This window comes from Rattus norvegicus, chromosome 7 (assembly GCF_021556685.1).
Source record: "Rattus norvegicus strain SHRSP/BbbUtx chromosome 7, alternate assembly SHRSP_T2T, whole genome shotgun sequence".
Lineage (NCBI taxonomy): Eukaryota > Metazoa > Chordata > Mammalia > Rodentia > Muridae > Rattus > Rattus norvegicus.
In genome coordinates this window covers 99904867-99923346 of record NC_141540.1, presented here as the reverse complement: position 1 = coordinate 99923346, position 18480 = coordinate 99904867, and the positions used below count along the sequence as shown (strand labels likewise).

Here is an 18480-nt window from a genome sequence, read left to right as displayed (position 1 = left end):
TATAAGCAAGCGCAGAATATTAGGCTGCTTGGTGAAGTCACTTATGTGCTTAACCCTCCTTCCCTTTATAGACACAATAATGATGGTATCTACCACAGTGTCCATCTGATTAATGACACCAGCATTCTGTGAAACCAAATATTCACAGGGCCAGCAGCAAAGAGACCTTCAGCTGTTTGTCTTTTTGGGGGACAGTAATGACCCTAGCTTTGGGAGAGACATTCCCAGTACCAGAGGACCACACATGTTGCCATTTTTAAAAAAAGATTTGTTTATTATTATATTTATATGAGTTTCCTGTAGCTGTTTTCAGATACACCAGAAGAGGGCATCAGATCCCATTACAGATGGTTGTGAGCCACCATGTGGTTGCTGGGAATTGAACTCAGGACCTCTGGAACATCAGTCAGTGCTCTTAACCGCTGAGCCATCTCCTCAGCCCTACATTATCATTTTTTAACACTATTCCTATATCATTTTGCATGATACAGTGACCTATGCTAACGAAGAGAAAAGATGCCCCTTGTAAACAACTCTGGGCACCAACTCTCGGCTCCTCCTGATCTTGGGCTTTGGGAACAATCTAATTCCTGAAAACATTTGCCTCCTTTTCTTTCCAACTCCCACATGTTCTCCAGAGCAGGGCCTAGGAGCAGAGTAAGAGGCAAGGGAGAGGGAGGCTCAAGCTGTGATAAAAGCAAGGGGAAGACTTGTCACGATCTTACTTTAGCTTTCATTACAGAATTTCTTTCCGGATAATTACAGTTTGTCTTCCACCTTTCCTCCACCCCATGCCATAGTCTAAGCTGGAGAGTAGCAATTTGTTTGGCTTGCCGCTGAACCCCTGGCACCCAGCACAGTGCCTGGCACTCGAGAGCGCATATTAAATAAATGGAATCGACTGAATGATTGATCAGCCACTGCGATTGTTTGAAATTCTGAAAGCCCTGAGGCTTAAAATCCAACCGTCTATATTGCCGCCTGGAAATTCTATTCAGTTATATCTGGCTTAGGGCCCAAGGAAGGGCATCTAAAAAGTCTTCATGCATTGGGAACGGTTCATAAGAAATAAATCACTTTGGTTGCATGTGGGAGGGGAACTGGGCAATTAAAGGCCACAGATGACATGGAGATTTAACAAAGTACTACTTTATGTGGCCTTTACTGTGAGTGGGGCATTGCATGCTCATGAAGAAAGTGCAATTTAAATTGAAAATTAAAAAAAAACCAAAAAACAAAAAACCTGAAGTCCAGCGATTTTATCTACGAGACAGGATTGAAGTTGCCTCTGGAGACCAGTTATTTCAAAAAGAGTACAAGTCCCGGGCAACTTCCTGGTTTCACAGTGTTCCTCCAGATGGTTTCATGTTTAGCCAATGGAGGGAGGGAGGTCTTTGGGGTTCTGAGACACACAAATGTGGAGTTTTCTACTCTCCTTAGCCAACAAGGACTTGGTTTGGCTAGGACACTGAAGAGTGTTGGATTCCTCCAATACCAGTGCACTAGGCTAGAATTGTTCCACAAAGTGATTTATCCTCCATGTTCTTATGCTCTGGACTGTGTGGACAGAAACAGCCACATGCTAGTTTATCTTTTACAAGTCCATATTCATTTACCTCATGTTAGAAGGCAGACCAAGGGGGCCTGGCACAGCTAAAGGTATTCAGCTTAGCTCCTGATTCCAGTTTCAGATATTTTATCCCCACTTTTTTTCCACCATCATCCTATGAAACTTGAAAGCCACCAAGTCCTTTCTGTCCTTAAAAGCCATTGAAAAAGAGTATGGCTGCTTAGCAGAGCTTCAGAAAGGCTCAGGGATTCCACAGTCCTCGTGATGACCCAGGGCGAGGCCAGAGTGGATTGCATGTCGAGTTCATTGTGTGTCTTGGTATTTTGTCTGGCTGGGCTCAGATCCTGGCCTTTCCACCTGCTGTGTGACCTGAGTAAGTCCTTCCTAGAGCCTCAGCTCCTTAAGCAGAAAAATGATGATTTTAACGGCATATATAATTTAGAAATGAAAACTCAAGCTTGATAAAGTGTGTGCTCTGTTTTGAAGGCTGGCTTCAGCCTGGTAATATTTACAACAACAACAACAACAGTCGACCAAAGACTGAGGCTGGCGAGCTTGGCTTAATGGGTAAGGGTACTTGCTGCTGGTGAGCCTGCAACCTGAATTCCATCCCTGGGATCCACATGGTGGAAGGAAAGAACTGACCACAGAAGCTGTCCTTTTGATTTCCACCTATTTGACCTTATAGGTGTGTGCCCCACCTCTGTCTTTCTGAATCTCTCTGTCTCTGTATCTCTCTCTGTCTCTCTCTCTCTCTCTCTCTCTAACACATAAATAAATAATATGAAACGAGAAAAGAAAACTCATGTTAAAAACTATAACCCTCACTGTGAGTGCAAAGACTTAATTTACCAGAGCATTCAGATGTAAGACCTCTGGGGAGGGACCTAAGGTTAAGAAGAGACTTGAACCAGGCCATTCTTTCTTGGCATGCAATTTCCTCTGCCACCTTGAGTCTCACAAAGAGTCCTCCCTAGTATCTGATCTTGAATTTCCAATCCTTCAGAACCATGAGCCAAATCAACACCTATCCTTCATAAATGATAAATGCTACTCCATTATAGCAGTGGCATATAGTTTCTCTCTGGGAACTTCTGGTTTGGAGAGTGTGATGAAGCTGATCACCTTTCCTCCAGAAATGACCATGCCAAGATCCAGGGCTGCGAAGCTTCAGCGTGTTCCAGTCACAGGCGGAGAAGCTGAGAAGTGCCTGGCCTTGCCTCACCACAACTGGACACCTGATGTGGTCAGCAAATGGTGTGTGAAACCCTCACTGTCCTCTGTGACAGCAACCAGAGGTCATGGTCATGTGATCACATCTTCTTGGGTGGCCCTGGAAGCATGTGATGGTGGATCTCTTAAACTTGTGGAGCAGGTATTCATCTCTCAGAGAACAAAGGCTTGCTGTTGCTTTCCTGAAGCCCGCTGTGTGTGGCAACCCCTGAGGAGTCTCCTTTCCTCAACTGGACTTACAGTTAGAGCCAAGACAGAACGCCTCCACAGGAGTTCCCTGAGTACTGCTGGCAATCTGAGCTGCTGGACAAAACATGGGATCAGCAGAGGATAGAAAGACTCTGGGTGTCAAAACAAGGTGCAGGAGGTGCTCCTGGGGCTCAGTGAAGGGATGGAGGGCTGAAATTAACATCTTAGACAAGTAACGCAAAGGAGCCACCCAAGCTCTTAAGGGTGGGTGTGCAGAAGTCATCAGCTCTGCAGGACTCCCTGAAGTCCCGAAGCCACCTCCGGCTTAGAGAGGTGTTGTTCTTCATGGGAGTCAGACAAATTACAATGGGGTTGACAGCAGCCGTGGTTCCATGACGTTGCCAGGAACAAAACAAAACATTCAGCTCTCTGTGCAGGGAAATCTCACCACCCACAATGTCACTGAGGGGCAGGACACACGCACACTACATGTACAAGACTTATATGCAAACACAGTCTGGGTAATTAGTAGTCTCGGCTTTCCTGGAAGGCACATGCTTTTCGATTTAGTGGGTTGACAGGAAATAGTCTAAATCGTTCTTTGCCAAGTCGAGGGGTGGCAGAACAGAATTAGCCAGCTAATTCTGTATCTTTACCAAAGAACTAGTAGGAACTGATTTTCAGTGGGGATTTCCAATCCAACTTTTGATTTGTGATTTTAGACTTTTCACATGGATCTGCAGAACAACTGTTCACTTCAGGGAAAATAAAGGAAGCCTCAGCCCACAATGGAATCTCTGGTTTTAATTTTAACATTGGAACATCACCAAAGCTGTTGGATGTACCAACCCTGGGATATTTTTGAAGAGTATTTAGTCCTAGAGCATGTGGTTTTACTTGTGGGCATCGATAAAAATGTTGAATAATTAACTAGAATTTGCTTTTGAAAAAGTGGATGGGTTGACCACAGAGAAGCTGTAGGAAGGAATTTCTGACGCCTCTTTGAACAGGGCCTGCTGGGACTTCCTGTAGTGTCCTCTCCCCTGCCACGCGGAAGAAGAGAGGGGAGTGGTAGTAGTCTATGGCAATAATTTATTGAATACCTCCCAGATGTCACACAGTTGAGAGAGATCCTTTCTGTCTTCTGTGGCTGGTTTTAGCAGAGGTCCTTTTGTGACTGGGTTTTCCTAAGGCACTGCTGTGCTGACTATGAGACTATTGGAAGAGACTTGCACAGGTATGAGCCATGACCAGATGAAGAAGAGCTTTCTCTGTGTGTTGATTTCCTTGCCTGATTTGAAATCCGGATGAGACAAAACTAATTACAGAGAATGGGTGTGGTCCCTACTGGCCTCTCCCAGAGAGCAGGGTGGTGAGGGAGTTCCACATTCTTGGAATGTCTTTTATGCAGCCAGATCCAGGGAATTCAGGCAATGGCTAAGCAAGCCCTGGTCTTCCCTTAACCTCCACCCAACTCTATTGCTGTGACAGGTCCAGTTCACCTGACACGGAAGCTGCAGATTAAAAGAAAGTGCACAGTGAAGACACAAAGGCAGGAAGACCAGCATCCCCAACATCTCTTCACTGAATACACCTCAACTCAGAGGGGATGACTTGAAGCTAAGTTAAGTTCTGAGTCTCATTTTGCCTTGGTTTAGGGTTCACTGTACGTTAGATTGACACATGATAGGAACATGTATTTATGAGATGCGGCGAACATCCATATGCACCGTGATGATCAAAGCAAGGTAATTAGCACATGGATCACCTTTGATGTGTTAAGATGTGGATGTAAAACTTTCTCATGGGCTAATGTATTTGACCATTTGGTCCTCGCCTGGTGGAGCTAATTTGAGAGATTGTAGAACTTTTGGGGTGCAGGGCTTATCCACAGAAGAGGAAGAAGTTGGAAAGGTGGGCATAAGAGGTTGGAAGGGATCTCATTTCTCTGAGCCTTAGGCATGCCTCAGACAGGAACAGCAGGGACTCGGCTCTACGGTGCCCCCCTTTTAAGACATGTAATCCAGACAGCTCCCCTTTCCTCTACGCTCCACACTGAAAATGTTATTGTACTAAAGATGCAAATGGAGCTAAAATTAGTGTAACTCCACTCCCCCAAGGGTACCTACACCATTTCCTGAAGCAAACGCATTTACATGATTTTATTCTAAGAAGAAATATTCACTCAACATAAAAAAATTATTAAATAGATAAAGTGCCTCTTAAGCACATGTTTCTGCCGCTCTCCATTGTCTTTGTGAGCTCAGTGGCCATTCAGCCGTTCTACTTTGTGAATTTTGCTCTGGTTTCAGTGTGGTAGACATGGAAATAATTTCAGCCAAAGAAAAGGCAGACACAGTGGTATGGTTCAGGCCACAGGAGCCCCTTTACAGATGAGCACACCCCACTGCTTCCTTATCCAGCTGATGTCTGAATTAGACCACCTCAATGCTGTACAAAATAATGTTTTAAAGTAGTAAAACTGTACAGGCAGAACTCACACATGCTCAGACATCATGATCTACAAGGAAGATGGCTCAGGCCTCTGCCCTTTCACCATGTGGAAATGCCAGGAGTAGCGCCATGTGCTTTGTGACATTACTGTGACTGTTGTTCTTTCATTTTGTGTGCAGCTGGTCTGTTGGGACTGTGTGGCCTTGGGGACATAGTTATGACAATGTTGTGGTGGCTCCAGCCAAGCTGACCAAGGACTGGCTTCCCTGTTTTAAATTGTGTTTTCTGGGTCACAGAGAACCTCCGTGTGTCACTAGCTCACCATGTCACCGTGACCTGTCTTGTTCCTTAAACTTCATGGAGACTGGGGATGGTTGTCCCTGTGACTGTCTGTGTGTGAGTAATGTGCTTTCTAGTGTTTCCTTCCTAGAAATGTGTGTTCAGGTTTGTAAGAGCTAGGTGCTTCCCAGTCAGGTTTTCTGGAGCTACAGCAAGTTCTCCTGGGGAAGTGGGTGGGGATGGTCATCTAGGAACTATGAATGTGTTCATGCTCCCTCTCCAACTTGATAACTCAGTTTTTCCAGACCTGAGTCAGACTGAGATCACTGGCCTAACCTTCTGTGTTTTGGATTTGGATGAGAAGAGCAGAGGGCAAGGCTCACACAGAAGTATACTGACTACAAAGGCCACTGAAATCGCACTGAATCTCCTTAAGCCTCAGACACAGGATGAATGTTCTGTAAGCATCCCCCTGCTCCCCTGTCCTCCTCCATCTCTCTCCTCCTCTTATCCCTCTTCTTTCCCCCCTTTCCCTCCCTTCTCCCCTCATCGTCCCCCTCTTCTCCTTTTCTTCCTTCTCCATCTTTCTCTTCCTCATCTTTAGCTTCCTCTCCTCTTCTTCCTTTCTGTCCCCCATCTGCTCTATCATCCTCCGTCTCTTCTTCTTAGTCTCCTGTAGTCCAGATTGGCCTAGGGCTTGCTTTGTAGACAAGGATTACCTTGAACCTTCCTGATTCATCCAAGTTCTGTCATTATACCATGCCAAACAAACAAACACAGCTTTCTTGTTGGTGACATTATTTATAGGATTTTAATTCTGATGTCAGAGATATTACAAATTTATCCCAAGATCAGGAGAGCTAAGACTCAGTCCTTGATCAATCAGTTTGCAAGGTTCCTGATCTTGGCACTGCCCCCTGAGGCTTGTTAGACGATGACATCATGACAGTGTTCACGATATAAAACTGAAAACAAGAATAAAGTTCATGGGCACGAAGTTCAGTAAAAAGCACAGAAGAGAAAGCTGTGCATCTATTGAGTTTTAAAGCCAATAGAATTTAACTATGGTGGTAGATGTTAGATTGGTCATCTTTGACATGGAGTACAGGGAGTTGGAATGGGACATAAAGAGAAGTTTGTGGGCTGCTGATAATATTCAGAATCTTGTCTGTCTTTAGGATTAGTTACACAGGTATATCTGGATTATAAAAACCCAGCCAGCAGTGTTTGAGAGTTGTGTACATTGGCCAGGCCCAATGCTGCAGAAATGTAATCGCAGCTCCTTGGTGGCTGAAGCAGGAAGTGTGCAAGCTCAATGCGTGAACAGCTCAGCAAAACTGTCTTGAAACAAAAAGTGGGGCTAGGCATACAGGTTAGTGTAGCACTTGTCTAACATGTGCTGCCCTAGATTCAGTCCCTAATTAAATACCAGCAAAAAAAGATGTGTGCATGTGATCGATATTGTGTTATATATCAGTCTAAAATTAATCAGTCAAGGAAGAAACAAAAACAAATCACTGAAACGAATTTAGAGAAAATGCTGTCACATCCTCTCCCTCCACAGTAAGTTACTGGTTTAATATGTGAAAACCGTTACATTATACAGTGGCAGGACAGATGCCAATTTTTATCTCACTGTCTTCAATCAATAGCCGTCACAGTTTTTTAGTGTTATATAATCATCAAGATGACTAGATGACTTTATATCTCACTCATATTTTCAATCTGTTTCTTTTTTTTAATCTCATAAATCAGGCAAAAGCCCCTCTAAGGGCTCTGAGTACTGTAGGAGTCATCACTAACATTACTGCTAATCTTTGATGCTTTGTACACATTAATTTTTTTTATGCTATGTCTGTAATGTTTTACTTCTTCAGGAAAAACATGTGTGCTTGTTCCATGCCACAGGTAGGTCAAAGTAGGACCTTACAATTGTGAATTTTATTTTTTAATTGGATTTTTCTTGGATATTTTATGTATTTACACTTCAAATGTTATTCCCTTTCCCCCTCTCCCATACCGCCTGCTTCTATGAGGATGCTTCCACTCCCACCCACTCTCTCCCACGTCAACGCCCTAGCATTCCCCTACACTAGGGAAATGAGCCTTCATAGGACCAAGGGCCTCTTCTCCTACTGATGCCAGACAATGCCATCCTCTGCTACATAAGCTGCTGGAGCCATGAGTCCCTCCATGTGTACTCATTGATTAGTGGTTTAGTCACTGTGAGCTCTGGTGGGGTTTGGTTGGTTGATATTCTTGTTCTTCCTATGGGGTTGCAAATCCCTTCAGTCCTTTCTAACTCCTCTATTGGGGTCCTCTTGGTATTTTTATTGTTAGAAGTGGAATTACGTTTGTGTGTACACATTAATTTTACTGGTGTATAAAAACACACGAAGAAAGCTGTTGTGGTTTGAATGAGAAATGTTTCCCATGGGCTCATACATTTTATTTAACACTTGTTCCCCTGGCTGGTGGCACCATTTGGGGGAGGCTTTAGAACCTTTAGATGGTGGAGTCTTGCTGGAGAAAGTATGATACTAAGAGGGTAGGGTGAGCTTTTATAGCCTGGTCTCTCTCTCTCTCTCTCTCCTTCTCTCTCTCTCTCTCTCTCTCTCTCTCTCTCTCTCTCTCTCTCTCTCTGTGTGTGTGTGTGTGTGTGTGTGTGTGTGTGTGTGTGTATCTTCCTGTCTCTTTCTGCCCCTCTTTATGTGTCTCTCTATCTCTCTGTGTTTCTCTGGCTGTCTGTCTCTCTCTCTTTCTCTCTCTGTGTGTGTCTTTCTCTGTGTATCTCCCTGTCTCTTTCTGTCTCTGTTTGTGTCTCTTTATCTCTGTGTTTCTCTGTCTCTCTCTCTCTTTCTCTGCCTCTCTCTGCCTCTGCCTTTCTGCATGTCTTCTCTTGTATATCTCTGTCTCTCTTTGTCTTTCTGTGTATCTTGGTTTCTCTGTCTCTGTGTGTATTTCTTTGTCTGTGTCTGTGTGTCTCTGTCTCTGTCTGTCTCCATCTCTCTGTCTCTCTCTCTTCTTCCTGACAAGCCTCATGCTCCTACTGAAATGCCTTCCTATCATGTTAGATTGTATGCTCTCTAGAGCTGTAAGCCAAAATAAAATAAACCCCTTTCCTATCTAACTTGCCTTTTTTTCCCAGGGCATTCTGTCACAGCCACAGAAATGTAACCAAGGCACAAACCATGCAGCACACATCATATGTGAGGGTTTGATAAGCTTTCACCAAACAATACTGTGTAACTATTGCCAGGTCAAAAAAGAGGCTATGTACAGATTCCCAATAACCATTCTTTGTGTTGCTTAACAAGCATCACCCCTTCTCCCCAGAGTCAACCATCAGAGATGTAGTCAACTCAGAAGTCCCCTGGAGCCACGTCTTCCCATCTGAGATCATGTGGTTTTATCATTGGAGGAGTTCTTCCCAGGGTAGTACAGCAATGTTAGTGTTTGTCTCTCATTCTTCCCTTGAGATTGAGGGACACAATTGAAAGGCCACTTTTCTTGAAGTCACAATCTTTTCTTGGGGCAAACCCAGGTTCATCAAGTGAAGGAGCTGTGTAAGCAGCTCTTTCATTAGAGATCAGACACACTTCGACAGTTCACAGTGGGCTGGTGGTTATGAATTTATGTGGCAGACAGACCATATTTGAGTCCTCTGTTTTTCTTCTTGCTGGCTTTGATCAGTTGTATTTTCAAAAAGTTGTGCAGTTGGTGGATAATTCATTTGTGTTTATATTATCACTTATTCTCCTTTAGATGACTGTAGGATAACTTATGTACCCTTTTGCCCCTAATATTAGAAATGTTATTTTCTATGTATTTTTAACTTTTTGTCCTGTAAGCTTTTCTAGTTTATCTTTTTTCAGTACTAAGAGTTGAATCTCAGTCCTTGTATGTGCCAGTCAAGTACTCGGTCACTGGGTTATGTCTAGGCCCATCTTGAGATGTGGTCTTGCTTAGTTGCCCAAATTGAACTTTGCTTTGTAGTCTAAGTAGACTTTGACTTACAATCTTCAGAAAGTGTATCACCAGGCCCAGTACGAACCTTGCTTTACTTCTTCCCCTTGGACACTGGCTTTGAATATTTTCTTATTTTGACATTTCACATTTTAAACACACCTGTTATTTTCTGTCCTTTTAGCCACTTAACTAAAGTAGTGTCTAATCCACCTATTAACAGATGGATTTAGAACTATGTTATTTCTTGCCCAGTACTTGTGGGGTCTTTCTAAAACTAAGCTAAAGGCATACCGACTGAATCAAATCAGGACATATCTTTTCCATTTTCTTGAGGTTCTCTTTTGATCTTCATGGTTGGTCCAACAAAGTCCAGTGGACAACTGCTGAAAGTAAAACTTGCCGCTGTCACAGATAAAGACAGATCCACACATGGCATGCCCCCAGGCCCATCTTGAAATCCAGCCCGTGTAACTCACTGCTATACATCATGACTGAGTTCCTGCCTTGTCCTAAGACTCAAGCTCTTTGGTCGGCTGGAAACTCAGAACTCTTTTTCCCTTTATGTGTTTGGGGGACACTGCAAGAATGAACCCTGAAATCATGGAAGCAGGGACATTGAGACAGAGCTTCATGTCATCCAAACTGCCCTTGAAATCCTGATCGCCCTGCTTCTTGTGCTCATGTGCTGGATAACAGGTTGGTACCAGCCCGTCCAGCTCAGGTTTAAAAGAATTTTTTTCTGATATTTTTCCAACTCTACGGGATAAAATCTGTATCATCAGTCATTATGTAATTAAACTTCTGAGTCCATCAACAATTTTTATGATCAAGGAGTTCACCTCGTTCTGCTTAATCACAGCATGTAATCAACACCAAACTTAATTTCGCTCTGCCTCTCTCTCTCTCTAGAATCATTTTAATTGAGCTTAGCACAATATAGATTTATGCAAGCCTCTAATGATATTCTGAAGATAAGACTTGAATCATTACCTGTTATCCAGGTTTGTCTTAACTATGTTGTCGTTTTCTCAGGGCTGGAAGGAGATGTATGAGGGAGTTATTCATTTATCTTTAATCCAATTGGCTTTGGAAACATGGGGGAATATACAAGCAAATTTAGTTTTAGGTATCTACACCTAACTGTGTATCACTTTGTGGACTGAAATTCTGATTCATTTTTAGTTGAAAGAAGAGAGAGTTTAATTCAAGAAAGGATCCAAATGGAAACTAAACCTAGAAAGGGGGATGGGGTAAGAAGCAAGATGCTAGGGTGGCAGAGAAGGTTTAGAGACTCTGGGAAACCAAACTTGTAGGGAAAAGGTTTGTGGTTTAGGAGAACTGAGTTGAACCTCGGGATTTTGCTCAGCTAGGAGCTTATGGGCATGTTTCAGTCAGAGGTGCAACAAGAAGATTACAGGAAAGAGAGTGGGTATGAGCAAGCCCATGCCCAAAGGAGGTAGGTGGGAGAATTCTCTTCCTGGGTGACTCAGGGCATGGCTAAGTGGCAGCTGTTCCATACCTCCTTTCCATGGACTCTCAGGCCCCTGGACACTTCCAGCCTTCTGTTTCTGTATTTCTAAAATAAAGACATTAAAACCAACCATATGAGCCCACAAATTTCAAGATTAAGGAAGGGATTTTTAAGGTTTAACCCAGCATTAAGACTTTTAAAACCCTTTGATGTTGGTACAGGCAGGTTTGCTGGATGTGTAAATGTTGATGTGCTTTTGTCAGGGGGAAAGGGTCCTTCCTGCTGCTACACTCTACAGTATTTCAAGGATGAAAAAGTTTATCAGGAGAATGTGAATAATTAATTTAATCATAGTAACGAGTGGGCTTATGTTAATTTAACAGTATCTTATTAGATCCTTCTGTATGTTTCACAAATGTATAAAAGAGTAAGAAGTAGTTTTTGCCTGGGCAAGTCAGTCTCTTGGGATGGGTTGAATTGCTTCAACATGGGATGCTGGTTGTAGTTCTGGCAGTGCCCAGTGTAACACTCACCCTCAGCTCTCTCAACCCCCCAAAACAGGATTAGAAAACATGTCTTTTTACTGCCTGAAATTGTTCATTCAAGTGAAACACGATTATGTTAGATCTGAGAGAGCAATCCATGAATTAATCTTAGTCTGCCCCTATGGAACATGAACATTAGTTGGGAATTTTAACTATTAATCTTGTAGGCCAAAATGCCTGAACTGAAAAATACCTGAGAGATTAATAAAACCCATCCTTGGATGTATGTGTGAGGGCAGTTTCAGAGACAATTAGATCATGAGGTTCTGACACAATGACTGGTTCATCTACCAAGGAGTCAACCTTTGAGAGTCTATTGATGGACCTGTTAAGATGAGACCAGTGGAGAAAGTATGTACCTGGGGTATGTCGCTGGTGGGTGTAATTACTTGTTCTCTTCATGCTTCTGTTCCACTCTGCTTCCTGGCAACTTTGAGGCAAGCTCCTCTACTTGGGAAGACTCACCACGATGAATGGAAATATCTGAAACCATCTTTCTTTTCTTAATTCATTTCTGTCTAGATTTGATGATAACAGTGAGAAAACATGATCAGCTATGGGGGTTGATTTTTCCACGGTAAATATACCACAGTGGAATTTCAAAGCAAACAATACTCCCTTAGTTAGGGTTTCTAATGCTATGATGTAACACCATGACCAAAAATAAGTCGAGGAGGAAGAGGTTTATTTTATTTACACTTCCATATCATAGTTCATCTTTGAAGGCATTGGGGCAGGAACCTGGATACAGGAGCTGATTCATAGCCGTGAAGGAGTGCCATTTATTGGCTCGTTCTCAAGGCTTGCTCAGTCTGCTTCTTCTAACACCCAGGACCAAAAGTCCAGGGGTTGGTGGTATGGCCCACCATGAGATGGGTTCTCTCATATCAGTCATCAATAAAGAAAATATAACACAGGTTTGATCACAGGCCAAACTAGTGGGGGACGCTTTCCCAAATGACTCTAGCTTGGACAAGTTGGTGTAAAACTAGTCAGCACGGATATGTACTATTATTTAGCTTAGATGGGAGTCTGAATACATGGCTTTATTTTCTCCTCATCTTCTTTACATGAACCCAGGTAATAAGGAAGCATCTAGACACCCCAGGTGTACTCAGCATTTTATGAATATTGAACAAGGGTAGAAAATGTAACTGTGGGATTTCTCTAAAGGAGAGCTGTGTGCGTTCTGTGAATTGCCCTCCAGGAGGTGCTTATGCAGACATCCTGGAGGCAGCTGCTTAGAAATGAAAAGAGCTCAGCTCATCCACTCTGACTTCTGATTGAAGACAATGGGTTGAGCGTGGGATAAATGACACAATTTCAAAATGCAAAGAAATAATAGATGAATTGCTCATGTATATCAGCATTCTAAAATACAGGGCATTTCTAAAGACCAAATTGGAAAAAAAAAATCTCTGATTTTTAAAGAATGACAATCCTTTAGCACTGTGAATGAGTTGGAGACATGTGAATGGTTTCTCTTAATATCCCATGTGAGACAAAAGAATGAGTAAAAATGCATTGATTGTGGAGCAAGAATGGTGGAGACAAAGAAGGGATGAGTGGCGAGTTAGTTTTCCCAGTTGGCGCAAAGCACTTACAAGGCTGAATACTAGCAGAGTGGGGACCTTTATGGTTAAAAATGAGGAGCTGAAGAGGTAGGGAAGATGAAAGACGAAAGACAAGCACTAGGGAGCAAGCACCAGAGGATACAGCGCACTAAGGCTTTAGGAGGGTAACGTTGTGGGCCACAAAGGTGACATTCGAAGATTTGTTTCCTGAAAAATGCCTGGGAATTTAGTAGGACATAAACATTCAGAACCCACCACCCCTCAAATCTACCACCAGAATAAAAAACAAACAACAACAGATTACATGAAACCTAGACATTCCTGACACTGCTACGGAGGAATTAGTCAAAGCATGGTGGTTAATCTTCATTGATAACTCATTGCACTTACAATCACCTGGGAGACACACCTCTGCACATGTCTGTGAGGGCATTTCCAGAGAGTTTTAACTAAAATGGGAGGACATGACTTGTATGTGGGCAGCACCATTCCATGAGTTGGGGTCCTGGATTGCGTAGAAATGGAGAGAATTACTGGAGCATCAGCATCTGTCTCTCTATGCTTTCTGATTGGTTGCAGTGTGAGCAACTGGCTCATGTTCCTACTGCTGTGACTTCCCAGTGTGATGGATTGCACACTAGCCCAGGAGCCAAAATAAAGCTTTAAGTCTTATTCGTCTCTTAGTCTGTGTTCTATCATTGTGAAGAGATACCATGACCGTGGCAATTCTTATCAAAGAAAACGTTTAGCGGGGCTGATTTACAGGTTCAGAAGTTTAGTCCATTAGTATTGTAATGGGAAGCATGGTGGCATGCGGGCAGAGATGGTGCTAGAGCGGTAGCTGAGGGTTCTAAATCTGGATCCACAGGCATCAGGAAGAGAGAGTGACACTGGGTCTGGCTTGAGTTTCTAAAAACCTCAAATCCCTCCTCCTATTACACACTTCCTCCAACAAGGCCACACCTCCAATAAAGTCATTCTCTCTGAGTCTATGGGGGCCATTTTCACTCAAATCACCATATTTTTTAAGGTACTTTGTCAATGCAATGGAAAAATAAATAATATAGTGAAACCTAGAAAAATCCACACAAGACAATCAGACTGCCTTCAATAGGTAGCATTGGTGACATCAACTTTTTAAGAATATGATGTGTGGGGGGCTGGGGATTTAGCTCAGTGGTAGAACGCTTACCTAGGAAGCGCGAGGCCCTGGGTTCGGTCCCCAGCTCCGAAAAAAAAAAAAAAAAAAAAAAAAAAAAACCAAGAATATGATGTGTGGCACCTGGGGATGATGGAGGGCTGCTTCGAGGTGCTGTGGACATGGACTTCTACCCTGGAATTCCAGATCTAGCTAAGCCTGTGTCTCAAGAAGCCCTCTAAGTCGTCCTGGGCCACTGAGTTTGGGGACTCCTGTGCGACATCATTCCTTGGCTGGGCATTTCAGGGAACACGTCTCTGTTCTGAAGGGTACATTTTGGCTCTTACCCCACTAGTCCACAAGAGAATGCCCTTTGGATGAATGCTTGCTTTGTAGTTGAGTTGGTTTTTCGGTAGGTAATGAAGAGAAAATGATCAACCCTTCGGTAATTACTGTTAAGTCTTTAGCTGGTACCCCATGGTGTGCAGAGAACTGCTACACTTACTGTGTCTTGTTTTGTGGTATGAGAGTGAGCCTATGGCCTCACACATGGCAGGCAGGTGCTGTGTAGCTGCTGGCTTCACTGTGTTTGACGCACATGGAAAATCAGGGGGAAATGCCACTGGCTTTAGCTTTCAGGGGAATAATCTGAGTCTTTGGAACATGTAGAACTGTACAACCAGGAGGTAGCCACATTGAGGCCCCAAATCCATCACTTAGATTCTCCCTAGTCAGGCATGTAACAGAGCTCTATTTCCACCGAGCTTGCTCCAAAGGTGTGAAATACTTGCCTCAATGGAGGCAAGGTACTAAATCATAACTACAATTTAGTAAAGATGGTTTGGGGGGAACAGGATAATATAATCTAGGTTAGGGGGAAAGTTATATGAAATACCTGTAATTGGTCAGGATGGAGAAGGGGCGAGACAAATAGTGACTTCTGAAATTTTTTGGTGTAACTACTAGGAAATCTATGTAAAGGCAACAGGGCACTTAAAAATATTTCTCATTTTCCTTATGAATTTTTCTATACCTGTTAGCAAATTTCACATTGTACAGCATATGAAAATGATCAAAGGATCACATTTAATTTTATTTATTTTATTTAAAAAAAAAACTTTATTCTTTGTGAGTTTCACATCGTGCACCCAATCCTATTAATCTTCCCCTCCCTTCTTATCCACCCTCTGACCTTGCAAACTCCCCCACCAAAGAAAATGAACAGTAAAAATTAATAATTAACAAATCCAAAGAAAGCAAAGCATAAGAAACATCTTGTCCTGGAAGCTGTACAGTGTCACAGTGTGTCCCACAGTGTACCTTTTTGTCCCCACATTGTCACTTGCAGATGTTCATTGCAATGATTCATTGGTTTGGTTCAAGGCCTCTGGCTTCTGCTACACTATCAATGCTGGATCCTTACAGGATGCCTCTCAGTTACCCTGTGGTAGCCTGTGTCATGGAAATCCTGAAACCTGGGATCTGCAGGACCAGCCCTTTCACATTCTCCAGCAGTTCATAGGTGAGGTAGATGTTGGGTTTGGCCAACTTAAAGCCCTGGATCTGGGTCTGGTTGGTAGCTGAGTTGGTCAGCCTGCCAGCGCTTCTGCACTTATATCACCAGGGTGACCTCCTCACCATTGCTCTCACTAGCTCACCCAATGCTGAGGAGATGGGCAGGGTCAATTTTCCTGCCCTCATGGCCTCAGCCAGGCTCACCCACACCCCTGCCACCAGGGCCAGCTCGACTAAATTGCCCAGTGCAGGTGCTGGGCCCACTCTCCAGGTGTAGCTGAGATGGGCCCAGAAGCCTCAGCTAGTGGTGATTGGACCAGCTTTAGAGAAGTGACTGAGCTATGATAGGGTAGGTTCCAATCCACTGTAATTGCTGCTCTTATATGATAAGGAAGCCGAGAAGATATGCATAGAGGGAAGGTCGCACTGGCACCTACCATAGCCCACACCTGATTATTAGCCTCAGAGGCCCAGGGTACTGTGTTACATGACCTGAAGCCTGTAGGAATACAGAAAGTGAAAGCCTTTGCTTTCATGTGGAGCCATGGATGTTGCCAGCTCTCTGGGCCTCGTAGGGTCCTTAAGCCGCCTCCTCCTCTGTGCTAAAAATTCAAGTTTCCAAATGACTACAAGCCATTCTCTAAACGACTACACCACTGAGTTATTGAGGACTTGAGATGAGTTTCAGTTTCATTATTGTGCCTGCTTTCATTTATGGGTCTGTGTATGGCAGGTTATATGTGGGGACATCACATAGTCACGCACCCACGCACGTATGCGAGGACATGCGCGTGTAGGCATGTGCGCCTGCATGTGGGCAATGATGTAGCTGGTTTTAAATGGTTACTTACAGTCTATGCTTTTCTGGACTGCTGTTCCGTCTCCACTCTTGAATATGACCCATGATCATTCCTTGCCTGTCTTTTTGCTGCCGTTTTGACGAAAATTGGCCTACTTTTCCTTAAAAGCCATCTGTAAACTGTATATTTGTAGACACGCACTTGGCAGTCGATAGCGGTTAGGATTGTTGTTAACTGCAAGCCACGGAAATCCCACCAGCAGCCCTGGGAGTCGGAAGAGAGCAGTCCAAGCTAGGACTGTGGCTCTTTGTTTCATGCTGTTATCAGTTCAGTTCTATTCTTATTCTGAGCAATGGCTGCTGTATATCCAGCATCACATCAACAAAGGGCTATTTCTTTAATCCAATAGATACACTATAACTGTTCAAAACTCACATCCTGCAGAGTTTCAAATTTCTGTCCTTAGCAGCTGGCCACTGGTCAGAGAGCTACTTTATACAGCTGCCCGCAGAGCTGCCACTGACCGTCTCAGAGGGAGAAATTATGGTGGATGAGCCACCCGTGCTCTGATTCAAGGCTGCTTTAAAATTGAAGTGTTGTGTCCTGGGTGTGGAAATAAGAGTTTTTAAAGAGGCCAAACTCCAACAGATCAGATGGTGTCATGATTCTGTGTGCGGGCACTGTGACTGTGTTTCTATGTCCGCTCATCAGTGACAGGATCTGTGGAAATACAGTGTAAGGAGATGAGTTACAGACCACAGAGAGCACCAGGTCTGGGGTGTTGTGGAGCATAGGAAGGATGTGGGTAGGTTGTGTTGGGGCTGAAAGGAAGGACAGAAAGGAAACCCTGCTAGGTAGATCACACAAGCAATCACACCCTTTCTCTGATGCTCCCTTCTCTCCCCCCTCCCCCACATGCCATGAGGCAAGCAGACTTTGCCACACACTCACATAGCCACGATTGACTGCCACCATGGGCCCAGATTCCAGACTGACATCTCTGAAACCACAAGCCAATGCATCTTTTCTCCTTTACATTGCTCTCTCAGGACTTCGTTCGCACTTAAAAGTAACCAAGGTGTGTATTAACATACAACACGCCAACATCTCAGATACACTCCAGACACTCAAAGGTGAAATTCAAGAGACAGGTGTGGAAATGAACGGGAAATGTGTGCATGGGGGATTCTAACTGCTGAACTTGGGCACAGTACACGAGGTCTCATAGCTTGCCAACCCCACCTTCAGGAGGAAAGGATGTCTCTACAGTGTGTTGCCTGAGTGAAGAGACACTGGAGGAAAATGGCTGCACATCTGTCAGGCCAGAGAAAGCATGCTAGCTTGGACTTGGCACAGCTATACGTAACCACCACCCCTGACAACCCTGATTTTAGAAAGAGAAACATTGGTTAATTTTGCTTTCAGGTAGAAATGTTTTGGGGGCTCCCCAGTCAAGAGAGATTGATGTCCCTCTGTCTTTCTGTCCTTCCATACTTCAACCTTGTTCCTAAGCTGGGGTTGCCTCATGATTAAAGGAAGTGGTTGGTCTCTCAGTCATTGTTATATCCACATTCAGGTAAGCTAAAAGATGACTGAACATGAGAGGCGTCAGCTGAGGGAGTAACAGTGAGATTTCCTGTACGCCCTTTCCACAATGTGGAATAGCCTTGGCTACTGAGATAGAGAGAAGGGAAAGGTTCCCTTGGCTCAGCACATGGTGTTCCCAGTACACCTAGGGTTCTG

At 43.8% G+C, this 18480-nt stretch overlaps 1 long non-coding RNA gene across 3 annotated transcripts in view; it reads left to right on the top strand.

The window, feature by feature from the left end:
- LOC148004806 (uncharacterized) overlaps positions 1 to 18480 on the top strand; it is a 72848-nt gene that overhangs the window by 17773 nt on the left and 36595 nt on the right. Inside the window, exons 2-3 of one of the 3 annotated variants that reach the window (XR_015625575.1) lie at positions 4484 to 4740; positions 6022 to 6185. The exons of the other annotated variants lie outside the window; for them this stretch is intronic. This is a non-coding gene — a long non-coding RNA (uncharacterized LOC148004806). The remainder of the gene's footprint in view (positions 1 to 4483; positions 4741 to 6021; positions 6186 to 18480) is intronic. 3 annotated transcript variants of the gene reach the window in all.